General features: G+C 42.7%; 1 pseudogene; it reads right to left on the bottom strand.

The window, feature by feature from the left end:
- Positions 1-6,503: 6,503 nt before the first annotated feature.
- Positions 6,504-6,763, bottom strand: LOC110129094 (small ribosomal subunit protein eS27-like; annotated as a pseudogene).
- Between the last annotated feature and the right edge of the window lie 6,381 nt (positions 6,764-13,144).

Raw genomic sequence — 13,144 nt, 5'->3', positions numbered from 1 at the left:
ATTTGGAAAACTCAGCAGTGGCCACAGGACTGGAAAAGGTCAGATTTCATTCCAATCCCAAAGAAAGGCAATGCCAAAGAATGCTCAAACTACCACACAATTGCACTCATCTCACACACTAGTAAAGTAATGCTCAAAATTCTCCAAGCCAAGCTTCAACAATACGTGAATCGTGAACTTCCAGATGTTCAAGCTGGTTTTAGAAAAGGCAGAGGAACTAGAGATCAGATTGCCAACATCTGCTGGATCATCAAAAAAGCAAGAGAGTTCCAGAAAAAACATCTATTCCTGCTTTATGGACTATGCCAAAGCCTTTGACTGTGTGGATCACAATAAACTGTGGAAAATTCTGAAAGAGATGGGAATACCAGACCACCTGACCTGCCTCTTGAGAAACCTGTATGCAGGTCAGGAAGCAACAGTTAGAACTGGACATGGAACAGCAGACTGATTCCAAATAGGAAAAGAAGTACATCAAGGCTGTGTATTGTCACCCTGCTTATTTAACTTATATGCAGAGTACATCATGAGAAACGCTGGGCTGGATGAAGCACAAGCTGGAGTCAAGATTGCCGGGAGAAATAGGAATAGCCTCAGATATGCAGATGATACCACCCTTATGGCAGAGAGTGAGGAAGAACTAAAGAGCCTCTTGATGAAAGTGAAAGAGGAGAGTGAAAAAGTTGGCTTAAAGCTCAACATTCAGAAAACTAAGATCATGGTATCTGGTCCCATCACCTCATGGGAAATAGATGGGGAAACAGTGGACACAGTGACTGACTTTATTTTTCTGGGCTCCAAAATCACTGCAGATGGTGACTGTGGCTATGAAATTGAAAGACGCTTGCTCCTTGGAAGGAAATTTGTGACCAACCTAGATAGCATATTAAAAAGCAGAGACCATACTTTGCCAACAAAGGTCTGTCTAGTCAAGGCTACAGTTTTTCCAGTGGTCATGTATGGCTGTGAGAGTTGGACTATAAAGTTGAATGCCGAAGAATTGATGCTTTTGAACTGTGGTGTTGGAGAAGACTCTTGAGAGTCCCTTGGACTGCAAGGAGATCCAACCAGTCCATCCTAAAGGAGATCAGTCCTGGGTGCTCACTGGAGGGACTTCAGCTGAAGCTGAAACTCCAATACTTTGGCCACCTGATGCGAAGAGCTGACTCATTTGAAAAGACCCTGATGCTGGGAAAGATTGAGGGCAGGAGGAGAAGGGAACAACAGAGGATGAGATGGTTGGATGGGATCACTGACTCGATGGACATGGGTTTGGGTGGACTCCGGGATTTGGTGATGGACAGGGAGGCCTGGCGTGCTGCGATTCACAGTGTTGCAAAGAGTCAGACACAACTGAGCGACTGAACTGAACTGAATTCTATGCCCTGGGCACAGTGGCTGACATATAGGAAGGTTCTTAACAGTTACTGGATAGATGAATGAAGAAATGAAGAAATAAAAGGAAGGCAAGAGGGAGACAGGGAAAGAAACAAAACAGAGAGAGAAAGAGGAAATAATTATGCCCCACTCCCCCTAGAAAGGCTAAGGCAGGGTCATATAGAAGGTGAAATCAACATGCAAACCCTCGAGTCTCTTTTTCCAGCCCAAAGTTTCCCAGGAACCCCTGACTAGGCTGTCCCACTCCCATTCTTGTCCTGACCCCCCGAACCCCTGACCCCAGAAAGACTCTGAGAACCAAGGGTCAAGATCCTCTGCAGCTCCTCCTCGCAGAACGTCCTCTCTGATTTCAGCATGTCTTGCATTAAATCAAACCTATGTCTGCCAGAGCACAGTCTCAGCTCCCTGGGGAAGGAATTGACAGTCCCTAATTTGCTGCCCTCCCCAGCCCGCCTCCACAATAGGCCATTTCCCAGACAATAGCCATCATCACCGCCTTTGTGCAGGCCCAGTCATCCTGAAATTGAGTCTCCAATCTCCTCAAAGATGTGCACAGGAAATGGAAAATCCATGCCAGTCCCTGCGGGCACACTGGCAGTTGATTCCAAAGCACACAGGGCACCTGCTCCCTGGATGCAGAGGGGACAGATCGACAACCTGAGACCACCTGGGCAGGGGAGATCTAACTCCCATCGTCAGCCCTCCAGGGAAGGATCAGCAGCTTCCTGGGGGCTAAGGGCCCCCATAAGCCCCCATTAGTACGACCACTCACAGTAGGGCCTGATCAGCTATGGTCACCCCTGGAAAACCCGGGGACCCCAGAGTTCCAGAGTCCTATTTATAAGAAGATCCCCCTGCCTCCTGGCAGATGAAAGGATCTGAGGAACTAGCAATTCTCTGAGAGGAAGGTGGATCATGGAAGCTCCCACCCCTGGGAAAAAGCCTTTGAAGACACAAAGCCATCCAGGGGTAGAAGTCCCTCATTTCCATTCCTCAAAGGGTGACCTGAAGATGCTTCTGACTCATGCTTAAAAGACTCTGACTACTGGTCCACAGCTGTGTTAAACATAATCCTAAATATTCTGAAACAATCAGGAAAATATTATCAGGAACTGAGTAACAGACAACACAAGGATTTTTTTGTTGTTAATTTTGTTAGGTGAGACAATGCCTTGTTGTTATGTAAGAAAGCAGCCACTTTCTTTAGAAATGTATCCTGCAGGATCACCATGACATGATATTTAAGATTTGCTTTAGAATATTTTACTACAGAAAAGCCACAGGAGGAAAACTATCATAGGGCAGTATCCAGGTTCAGCAAGATGAGATGCTATGATTGATTAATGATGTCTGCCCTAGGCAGGGGAGATGCAGCAAGGGTAGGAAGTGCAAGGAAGACAGGATGCCAGCAACATATTTGCCATCCTGGCTGGTCTCTTGCCTGTCAGACAAATGTCTACTTTGCCTTTTAGGCCTGCTTCAAAGAAAACTTTAGTTACATATTGATTAACTGGGACTTAATACGTTCTTAAACAATTCAGTTGCATTTATTTATTCTGTTTCTGCTCTAGGACTAACTGAAAATGAAAACCAACAGGGTCTTGGCCTAACAATTGCTATTATTAATTTTTATATGAAAGTACTTTAGTATGTTATATGAAAGTATTTTAGATAAAGCTAAATGATTTCCCCTTTCTTACTTCCCAACAGGAAGTGATATTAATAACAGTAATTTATTGGAGGCACTCCATTGTGCCAGGCAATGAGCCAAGTGCTACACACACATCACCTCATTAATCATCGCAACAAACCCATGGGCTAGGACTGTGTTATCCCCACATTTCAGGTCCAAGTTGGAATTATTAACACAAGGGCATACAGAGGATAAACATCTGAGTCTTTGATGCCAAAGGAAGGGCTGGAACATTACAAGTTCCACCTCCCACCAAATGCCTGGACTAGGCTCTTGTAAAGTTTTTAGCCACAAGACAGCTTAGAATTTGTGGATTAGAAGACCAGAGAGAAAAGAGGAGATCAAGTTCCAAAGGACAGCTGCTGAGAGCCAACAATCTGGGGGAACTCTCAGTGCAAAACAAGAAAAGGAAAGAAGCAGCACCATCTGTGAGGGGCTTCCCCAGCCCTCCAGGGGAACACCTCTCCTCCTGGTGCTCAGAGCAGCTGCTCAGAAATCACCAGGGAGGGGTCCCCGCTGAGAGGGTTCCAGGTGGCTGGGGCTACTTCCCTGAAAACTCAGCCCAGTCTGGGGCCAGCATTCAGTGTATTAGCAAAATGATGGCTGAAAACTGGGGAATTTGATCAATGAAATCGAGAAGGCAAACTTGGGACTCTGTTAGCGTAATTCTAATTGAGTGTGATCCTTAGTTTGGGGGTTTTTAAATTTCACAATGGCAATTTGAATGAAAACTTTTGGGAGAGTTTGGTTTTGTTTCTGTAGGCTTTGAATATTTACTAGTGACTAAATAGCTTACCTGATGTTCTGTGGGAAGGGTGTGCCATCCACACAAAATGCAAAATTCCAATGTGGGCCTTAAACATCTGGCTCATGCAAAGAATCTGATATTCTAACTGAAAAGATATTTATTTAGGAAGAAGGAAAACTTGGTTGCTTTGCTATAATTTTCTGTGATTTTCTGCTCCTGTTTCCCCCCGACTCTTCTTAAAAAAGGACTCTAAGGTTTTCCCAAGAGTCAGTGAGAATTGCTGGTAATAATTGCGGAGGGTGGGGGGTCAGTAAGTGAATGTAAAATGAATGAGTTCAGGCTTAAGCAGGTCAGAGATTGCAGCTGAAATATTGGAAACGAGGCTTGAGCTCAAGGGAACTGTCCGTTTGAACTGGCTCAGTGAGTGTGTCCAATTGCGGTATTGCGCACAGTACAGCTAACCTGCTGATTTACATGCTGTAGATACCTGCAGTTGTGTGAGTTGCGGTCTTTGTTATTCTTCACTGGCTATATGGCTCCCCGTTAAGAATTTGGTAAAATACTGAACTAGGGAAACAAATGGCTCAGACATTAGAGTTAGTCCCAGAACTATACTCGAGGTCTTAAAAATAAGCCCCCTATACTTCAAGTTCTACAGACTTCTGAAAATCAAACTTCTCACGTAAAATCTTGGAAATGATAGTCTGACTCCCTAAATGGTATAACTGAAAGAAGCCTCACCCTTCTTCATGTTCTTTCCCCAAGGAGCTCTGAAAATCCCTGAGGGATATTTCCATGTCCCGTGTCCCACGAAGAAACCCCGGTTGTTGTTGAACATTAAGTGGCTATCGCACTTCTGGTCAACTTGTTCCTTCGTTCGTGTGTTGCATTTCCATGAATTATTTCTGCTCTCTGAAGAGTCCCATCCCAAATTCTCCCCAAGCACAGAAACCAGATTGTAAACCAGATTGCAACATTTAACAAAATTTTGCTGAAGCCTTAGGGGGAGTGAAAGGGAATTACAGTGCAGAGGGCTATCTGACTCCTTGGGCTCCACTGGGCTGCATCACTGGTCCCACCAGCTTCCTTTCCACAGCAGAACTGTTTGTCTCTGTCTTCCCTACATTAATTAAAATCCTCCCCCTCATCCCAGTCTCCTCTAGGGTCCAACAAGAGGTGTGTGTGTGTGGGGGGGGGGGGGGGGGGGCTGTGGGGAGAGACCTCAGGTCCCTGTTTCCCTAACCTGCAGACACGTTAACACAACCCAAAGTGGAGACAGCATTAATACCGTCTTGAGGAGCTGCTGAATTCCTTTCCTCACTGCTCCCAAAATGCCGTTTCAGAGAAGAATGTTTTGCTTTACAGCTGTTGAAACCAAAAGTCCCAGGAAAGGATTTGTCTTAAATTCGGATGTAATTTGCCCTCAAACTTACACAGAAATCTCCCCTTGCTGAAACAGAAAGCCACTCATTTTTAAAGCAGAACCTTATCTGCTCATTTCTTGTCATCAGCACTGGAGCCTGCCTTTATCATTTGGAGGTTGTCCACATAGAGCAGCTGGGAAGGATGGTAGTGCGTAACATAGCCTCGGTTTTTGTAGTCTGTCCTTTCACACCTAAGTCTTCCCGGGGGGGGGGGGGGGAGGGGGGGGGGACATCCTGTGTGTGTGTCCCTGTGTTGCAGAAATGGCTCTTTAGGTGATGTTATCCTGCTGGGTCCAGGGTCCCAGGAGGAACAAACACTTTTGGATCAGGCTGGTAACACACACTTAAGAAAAGGCTTTGAGAGCTGAAAGCAGCACGTGTGGTCTAGGGAGAAACAGAAGCAGTGAAACCATGACAAAAGGAAGAACAATGAAACAGACTAGCCCCCCAAGGAAAGAAGATCAGCAAGGCAAAGCTCTTGACAGCACCCCAAAGCCAGCATCTTTTCAGCCTCTTTTTGTGGCGTTGTATTGTGTTATGCTCACAGGGGACCTGGGCTTGGTGTTCCTCTAGGGTCAAGTTTGAGTTTGTCCATTTTAAAGCATTTCAAATTCTTTGCCCTGATGTGTCTTCATCTATACTTTTCAAACTAGGGCATATTCTTTCCTTCCCAGGGGATATATAGCAGTGTGCTAAAGGGTACGGGAAGTCACAGAATACTACACACATCTGCGGCATGTGGATTTAACTAAAAACGGCTGGAGGTGCCATTTTGAATTTTTGTACTTTTCCATGTCTTTTTCACAAGGCGAAGTCAGGAACCTCCTGCTTTTCCATTTCATATAATTAAATGTTTTTTCATGACAACTTGGAGATTTTCTTTAAATGTTTAATCAAAGAGATGCATTTGAGATGCATTTGAACATAGTTTTAAAATCAAATCATACAAAAAGCTTCTCATGAAAAACCATAATGCCTTCCCCTATTCCACCCTATCCCCAGCCTAACTCCCCAGACATAGTGATTTATAAATCTTTATAACTCTCGCAGCTGTTTTTTCTACTAGCTCCCTCCATGTGTCTAAATAATATGTTTAAACTGCTATTTATTGATCCATAATTTTCAGACATTCTCTATTGATTTTCAATTATGATGGATGTGCGCGTGGCTTCTTCTTTTTTTTTGTATCCAAAACTTGTTTATTGGGATGGTTTCCCATTCATCTCGATACAGGGAGATTTTAGTGCTGCTTCCATCTGAAAGAGCATCCTTCTGTAAGCCTTGCTTTTCCTCCTGTAGGCTGGCAGAGGACAGAGAGCAGCCAACACACAAAACTACTGTTTGCGCATGGCTAAAGACAGTGGTGATTTTATAGCATCCTGGGCATCTTACATCCATGAAATAGGAACTGGGGCTCTGCACCAGGCGCTTCTTCTTGTGTTTCCTCTTCTCCCCTTCTGGAGAGGGATGAAGAACATCCTTTGCGAGAGGCATGTTCTCATGAGGAGGTCGTCACCGCTGAAAAGGGCTGGGCGTGGCTTCTTTATTCCCCCAATCTGCACGTCTCCCTCCAGCCATTTCACTATTTTTAAATAATTTGTGTTGTAAAATAGACATTTACAGTTTAGTGGCAACCTAACCTTCATTCTTTCCTCTTTTAACTACATCGTGATTTCCATTTGGGAACCCACTCTTCCCCTACATGGTCACCACTTTCCTTGGAAACGGACAGGATCTCTGGCTGCAGGGTTGGGCCCCCGTCTTGTTGAATCCCACCCCCCAGGCTATAGTGATTGGTCAAGAAAAGGCATGCAACCCAGCATCGACCAATAAGAAGTTTTCTGCAGGAAACTGGGATAGAATTTTCTTGGTTATTTTTTGCAGAACCCCCTAGAGAAATACTCTCTTCCTGATGGACTGAATCCTAGCAACCCCTAGAAAATACTGGATGCTACTTTGCACCCATGAGGAAAGCCATAATACTTTGAATAACTATTGCCAAAGGGAGCAATGGAAATTAAAGACTTTAGATGGCCCCTGCATCAAGCCTTATCTGGAGCCTAAATTAACTTCAAAATTGTCTATCATGTGAGCAAAACACTGTAATTCCCTTTATGGCTTAAGCCACTTTGAGTTTTCACTTACTTGTAAAGGAAAGTCTTCTCATCAATATAAGTGTTTGCATCATTATCACACAGCAGATTACTTGTGGTTTCACCACAGAGCTGAGCAGTGTACGATTACATATCCTTTCATGTACAGGCTTTTGGGTGGTTTTAAAAAATTAATTGTTCTTTCCATTTGCAGAATTATCCATATGCATATCCTTAATTCTTCCCCCATATCCATCTCCACAACTTCCTCCTCCACTCACAGCTGGTGGCTCTGTCCATTGTCAGCCTGTACTTTCTCTTAAGTGTTCTCCTGAGCTGAATTCCCTGTTTCCTGGATTCCATGATGTCCCCTCTTTTGAACTACTCAGGATTGCTGAGATATTTTCTCCATGCTTTCTATGAAAGAGTTTCAAGTAGGCAAATTGTCTATGGATACATGAAGATGTCTTAATTCTGCCCTCACACTGGACTGATAGCCTGGCAAGGTATAAAGTTTCTGGCTGAAAATTATATTCCAGCAGATTTTTGATGCCATTGTTCAGCTGCTTTCTGGTACCCAATGTTGCTACTCAGAATTCTGATATCATTCTGATTCTAGCCCTTTGTGTATGACTTCTTTTGCACTGTTTTTTCTTTGTAAGCTTTTAGGGGAATCTCCTAATTCCAGATTCTAAAACCTCTCTTAAAGAAAGCAGTCCTGAATATTCTTTGGAAGGATTGATGCTGAAGCTGAAACTCCAATACTTTGGCCACCTGATGTAAAGAACCAACTCAATGGGAAAGACCCTGATGCTGGGAAAGATTGAAGGCAGGAGGCGAAGGGGACAACAGAGAATGAGATGGTTGGATGACATCACTGACTCAATGGACATGAGTTTGAGCAAGTTCCAGGATTTGGTGATGGACAGGGAAGCCTGGTGTGCTGCAGTCTATGGGGTCACAAAGAGTCAGACCCAACTGAGCGACTGAACTGAACTGAAAACCTCTCTATGATGTGCCTTAACTGAGGTCTTTTCTCCCTCGTTCTGATTCCTCTTTATGATAGGGGCCTTTTTAATTAGGAGCCTGATATCCTTCTCTGGAAAATTTTTTCATAGTTTTTTTTCCTCCGTTTCCTTCTGTTTTTTCTCTTCTTTCTTCCTGGAAACTTCTTAGTCAGATGTGAAATTTCTAGGGTTTATTCTCTATGTCTCTTTTCACCATTCTCATATTTTCCAACCCTTTGTATTTTTTGTTCTGCTTTTTGTCATGTTTCCTTGACTTAGTCTTCCGCCCATTTTTATTTGAACTACAGTTTTTATTCTCATGAGATCTTTACAGGATCTTGTCCTTGTTTTATAGATGCAATACCTTCTCCTTGCTTTCTGAAAATACATATTAGGCCTGGGTTGCTGGCTCTTTTGGAAGTTTTCTTCTCTTTGCTGTATTATCTTTGCTGCTCCCAGATTCCTTTATTCATTTTCAGTTTTTACTTCGGTTTCTCTCTTTCAGGATGAAGACTTTCCTTATTTGTCACTTGATTGTCTGTGTTTAAGAATTGGCTTAAAATTCAGAGATCCAGGCAAGATTGATGCATAGTGGGCTTATATTAAGGTAATGAGGAAAGAAACAAACCATTGTTTGTGTGGATTCCCCAAAAATCAGAGTGTGGAGGTCTTTTCTCCAGGGCAATTCAGTTTCTCCAGAGAAAAACCTTCTTCCCTACTTGGGAGTCAGGGTGGTCTTCATACTAAGCAGAGAGTGGTGAGGCTGATGGTACAACTATCTCGTCCGTAGATCTTCAGTTAACTTTGCTGAGTCTCAGTTCCAAATTTCATGGATTCAGTTTCTCCAGACTAAACTCCCAGTATTCTTTATAGGGTAGAAGGGATGAGAAGGTATTAAGTCTGTCTGCTGGAATTATGTGCACAAAAATGGGAACTAGGGCTCAGGGAGGGGATTCAATGATTCATTCCACATTGAATCCTCAACAAATTTCCCAAATTCTAGACTGCATGACTTTGGTTTCATTCTCCTTATGTCATTTCATAGTTCAGCTCAGTTCAGTTCAGTCCCTCAGTCGTGTCTGACTCTTCACAACCCCATGGACCACAGCACCCCAGGCCTCCCTGTCCATCACCAACTCCCAGAGTCTATTCAAACTCATCTCCATTGAGTCAGTGAAGCTGTCCAACCATCTCATCCTCTGTCATCCCCGATCCTCCTGCCTTCAATCTTTCCCAGATTCAGGGTCTTTTCAAATGAGTTAGCTTTTCACATCTGGGTGGCCAAAGTATTGGAGTTTCAGCTTCAACATCTGTCCTTCCAATGAACACTCAGGACTGATCTCCTTTAGGATGGACTGGTTGGATCTCCTTGCAGTCCAAGGGACTCTCAAAAGTCTTCTCCAACACCACAGTTCAAAAGCATCAATTCTTCGGCATTCAACTTTATAGTCCAACTCTCACAGCCATACATGACCACTGGAAAAACTGTAGCCTTGACAAGATGGACCTTTATTGGCAAAGTAATGTCTCTGCTTTTTAATATGCTGTCTAGGTTGGTCATAGTGTTTCTTCCAAGGAGCAAGTGTCTTAATTTCATGGCTGCAGTCACCATCTGCAGTGATTTTGGAGCCCGAGAAAGTAAAGTCTGTCTCTATTTCCATTGTTTCCCCATCTATTTGCCATGAAGTGGGGGGACCAGATGCCATGATCTTTGTTTTCTGAATGTTGAGCTTTAAGCCAACTTTTTCACTCTCCTCTTTCACTTTCATCAAGAGGCTCTTTAGTTCTTCTTCACTTTCTGCCATAAGAGTGGTGTCATCTGCATATCTGAGGTTATTGATATTTCTCCCAGCAATCCTGATTCCAGCTTGTGCTTCATCCAGCCCAGCATTTTGCATGATGTGCTCTGCATATAAGTTAAATAAGCAGGGTGACAATATACAGCCTTGACATACTCCTTTTCCTATTTGAAACCAGTCTGCTGTTCCATGTCCAGTTCTAACTTTTGCTTCCTGACCTGCATACAGATTTCTCAAGAGGCAGGTATATTTCATAATAAAATCATTTAAAAGTTATAAAATCAAATGGGATCATAGATCGAAATAGAAAGTCTAGAGCGTTAGTTTGAAATTAGTCAACTATTCCAGCCAGATAACGAGGAAAATTCAGAACCCCAAAGCATCAAGCATTGTGGTAACCTTTTCTAGCCTCTGAAGTGCCCCATGGAGATTTGAGGATGAAGATGTTACCACAATGTAGTAGCGATTGGAGAGGAAATTGAAGGATGCCTTAAAGCTTGTTTTAAATATGAGTTTTATTGTGTGGACTGTAACTGAGCCTAAAGTTTAGCATCTCTGTTTCAGGAAAACCTGGCGTGATGACTGTGTGAAACCACCACTTCTGAAGTGACACTTTAAATACAATGTACAACCTATTAGGAAAGTTAAATTTAAAAATAGTGACAACACCAAATACCAAATGCTGATGAGGATTTCTCATACATTGCTTATGAGCATGTAAAATGGCACAGCCACCACAGAAAATAGTTCGGCAGCCTCTTACAGCACTAAACATACTCTTACCATTTGACCCAGCAACCCCGCTCCTGGACAGCTATCTCAGGAAACGGAAATCTATGCCCACATAAAAGCCTGTACTTGGTTGTTCATAGCATGTTTCTTCGTAAGAGCCAAAGGCTGGACACAACCAAATGTCCTATGATCAGTTAGTGGTTAAACAAACCACAATAAGTCTATACCGTGGAATACTACTCAGCAATCCAAAAGAAAGGGAACACCCTGTCAACTCCCGAAACAACCTGGGTGGATCTTGAGGACATTACTCTGAGTGAGAAGAAAAGCCAGTCACAAAAGGTCACATACTGTATGATTCCACTTATGCAAAATTCTCAAATAAAAAAACTACAGAGGAGGACAGATTGGTAGTTGCTAGGTGTTGGGGATGGAGAGAGGTATGGGCAGGACAGTGGACAGGACTAGAAAGGGAGAGCACAAATGATCCTCATGGTGACGGGACAGTTCTGTATCATGACTGCAGCTGTGGTTATATGAATAACACGTGATAAAATTGCATAGAAGCAACTACACACACATAAGTGGGGGAATATAAAACTGGTAAACTCTCAATAAGGTCTGTGCATTGTAACAGTGGCTTTCTGGTTTTGAATATGAACTGTATATAGTTATAAAGATATTATCTTTGAGAGAAACTGAATGAAGAGTCCAAAGTTTCTCTAAATGCTATTTTTGCAATTTCTGTGAATCTATAACAATTTCAAAATAAATAAAATAAAATAATAATCAAAGATGCAATGTCCAGAAAAGATGGTGGAATAGAGAAGGATGCCTGTATTTCATGAATTATATTTCATTAATATCTAATGAGATAGGAGATAAGAACTCTTTCCCACAAAAAACAAACAAAAATTCCCAATGTTCATACCAGCACAATTTACAGTAGCCAAGATATGGAAATAATCTAAATGCCCATTGGCAGATGAATGGATAAAAAAGATGTGGTATGTGTTCTCAGTCGCTTCAGTCATGTCTGATTTTTTGTGACCCTATGGACCATAGCCCACCAGGCTCTTCTGTCCATGGGATTTTCCCAGAAAGAATACTGGAGTGGGTTGCCATGCCTTCCTCCAGGGGATCTTCTCAACTCAGGGATCTGAGTAAATGGTAAATTCTATGTTATGTATATTTTACCACATTTTTGTTAAATCACCTTAGAAAGAAAACCTATGTGATGAGGGATGGGACCAAACTGTAGATATGGTTGAAGGTTTCCATCAAAAGAGGAAGCCAAGCTAGGAAAAAAAATACCCTTACAGACTGAACTGAAAAGTAAAGCATTTTAATGTGTTCAGAAAGGCACATTTGAGCAACCCATCAGGAGCCCAAGGGAAAACAGGTTCTTTACCTTACAGTCATATGACTGAACAGATGTTGATGTTTAGGGCATTTTATTGATCTTTGTTCTCAGTGTTTATAACAATGACGCCTGTAAGATGTTCAATGCGAATTTCCTGACGTGAAATAACTGGTTAAGAAAATGTTAACAAGATAATATGAGCTTCTGAGAAAACCACGGTATCAACTGGAGAAAGTGAACAGATGGAGGTAAACTTCTGCAAACTGCAGAAGTGGGAAGAGCGGTCGCTGACACATCCTGACTGAGGCAGAGCCGTTGCCTCAGTCACAGTAACGCTTCCCTCAGTGGATCTGCTTCTCGATTCCCGTCGCGTACTCAATGGGGAAGCCAAATGGGTAAATTTTGTAATGACTAGTTTGAATACTTACCTTGTAGAAAGTGCCTTGAAAAGCATGTTCTCCCTCACTAATATATGCCAGTTTTGCAAGGAGAGCTGGTGGCCAAAGTTTCTGAAACATCAAAACCTAGTGTGAAAATATCGACGAGCTGAATGAATTTGTCTTTCTCCTTCATGACAAAGGAACTTGCAAAAACTAGCTTATTGAGCAAGTTTCTTGTTTTCAAGGTTGAACCTACTCAATCAAAATCTGTAAGGCCAAACTGTGGAGGTACTCTATTAATAATCGCACCAAGGCCTGGTATTAATTGTGGAGATGCCCAATACTTCAGGCAAACTGGCTCTCCAAGTTGCTGACATAGCTTTAGGGCGAAGTAATCAAAATGCCCCAACATCTGCAAAAAAGCTTGATCTGTTTTTTTCTTCCTTTCTTATGACATTGTCTTAGTAAGTGAGGCTGAACTTGTGCTTCCAGAAAGCTAGTATAGAC

Source organism: Odocoileus virginianus, chromosome 5 (assembly GCF_023699985.2).
Source record: "Odocoileus virginianus isolate 20LAN1187 ecotype Illinois chromosome 5, Ovbor_1.2, whole genome shotgun sequence".
NCBI classification, from domain to species: domain Eukaryota; kingdom Metazoa; phylum Chordata; class Mammalia; order Artiodactyla; family Cervidae; genus Odocoileus; species Odocoileus virginianus.
This window is presented reverse-complemented; position numbering and strand designations above follow the sequence as displayed.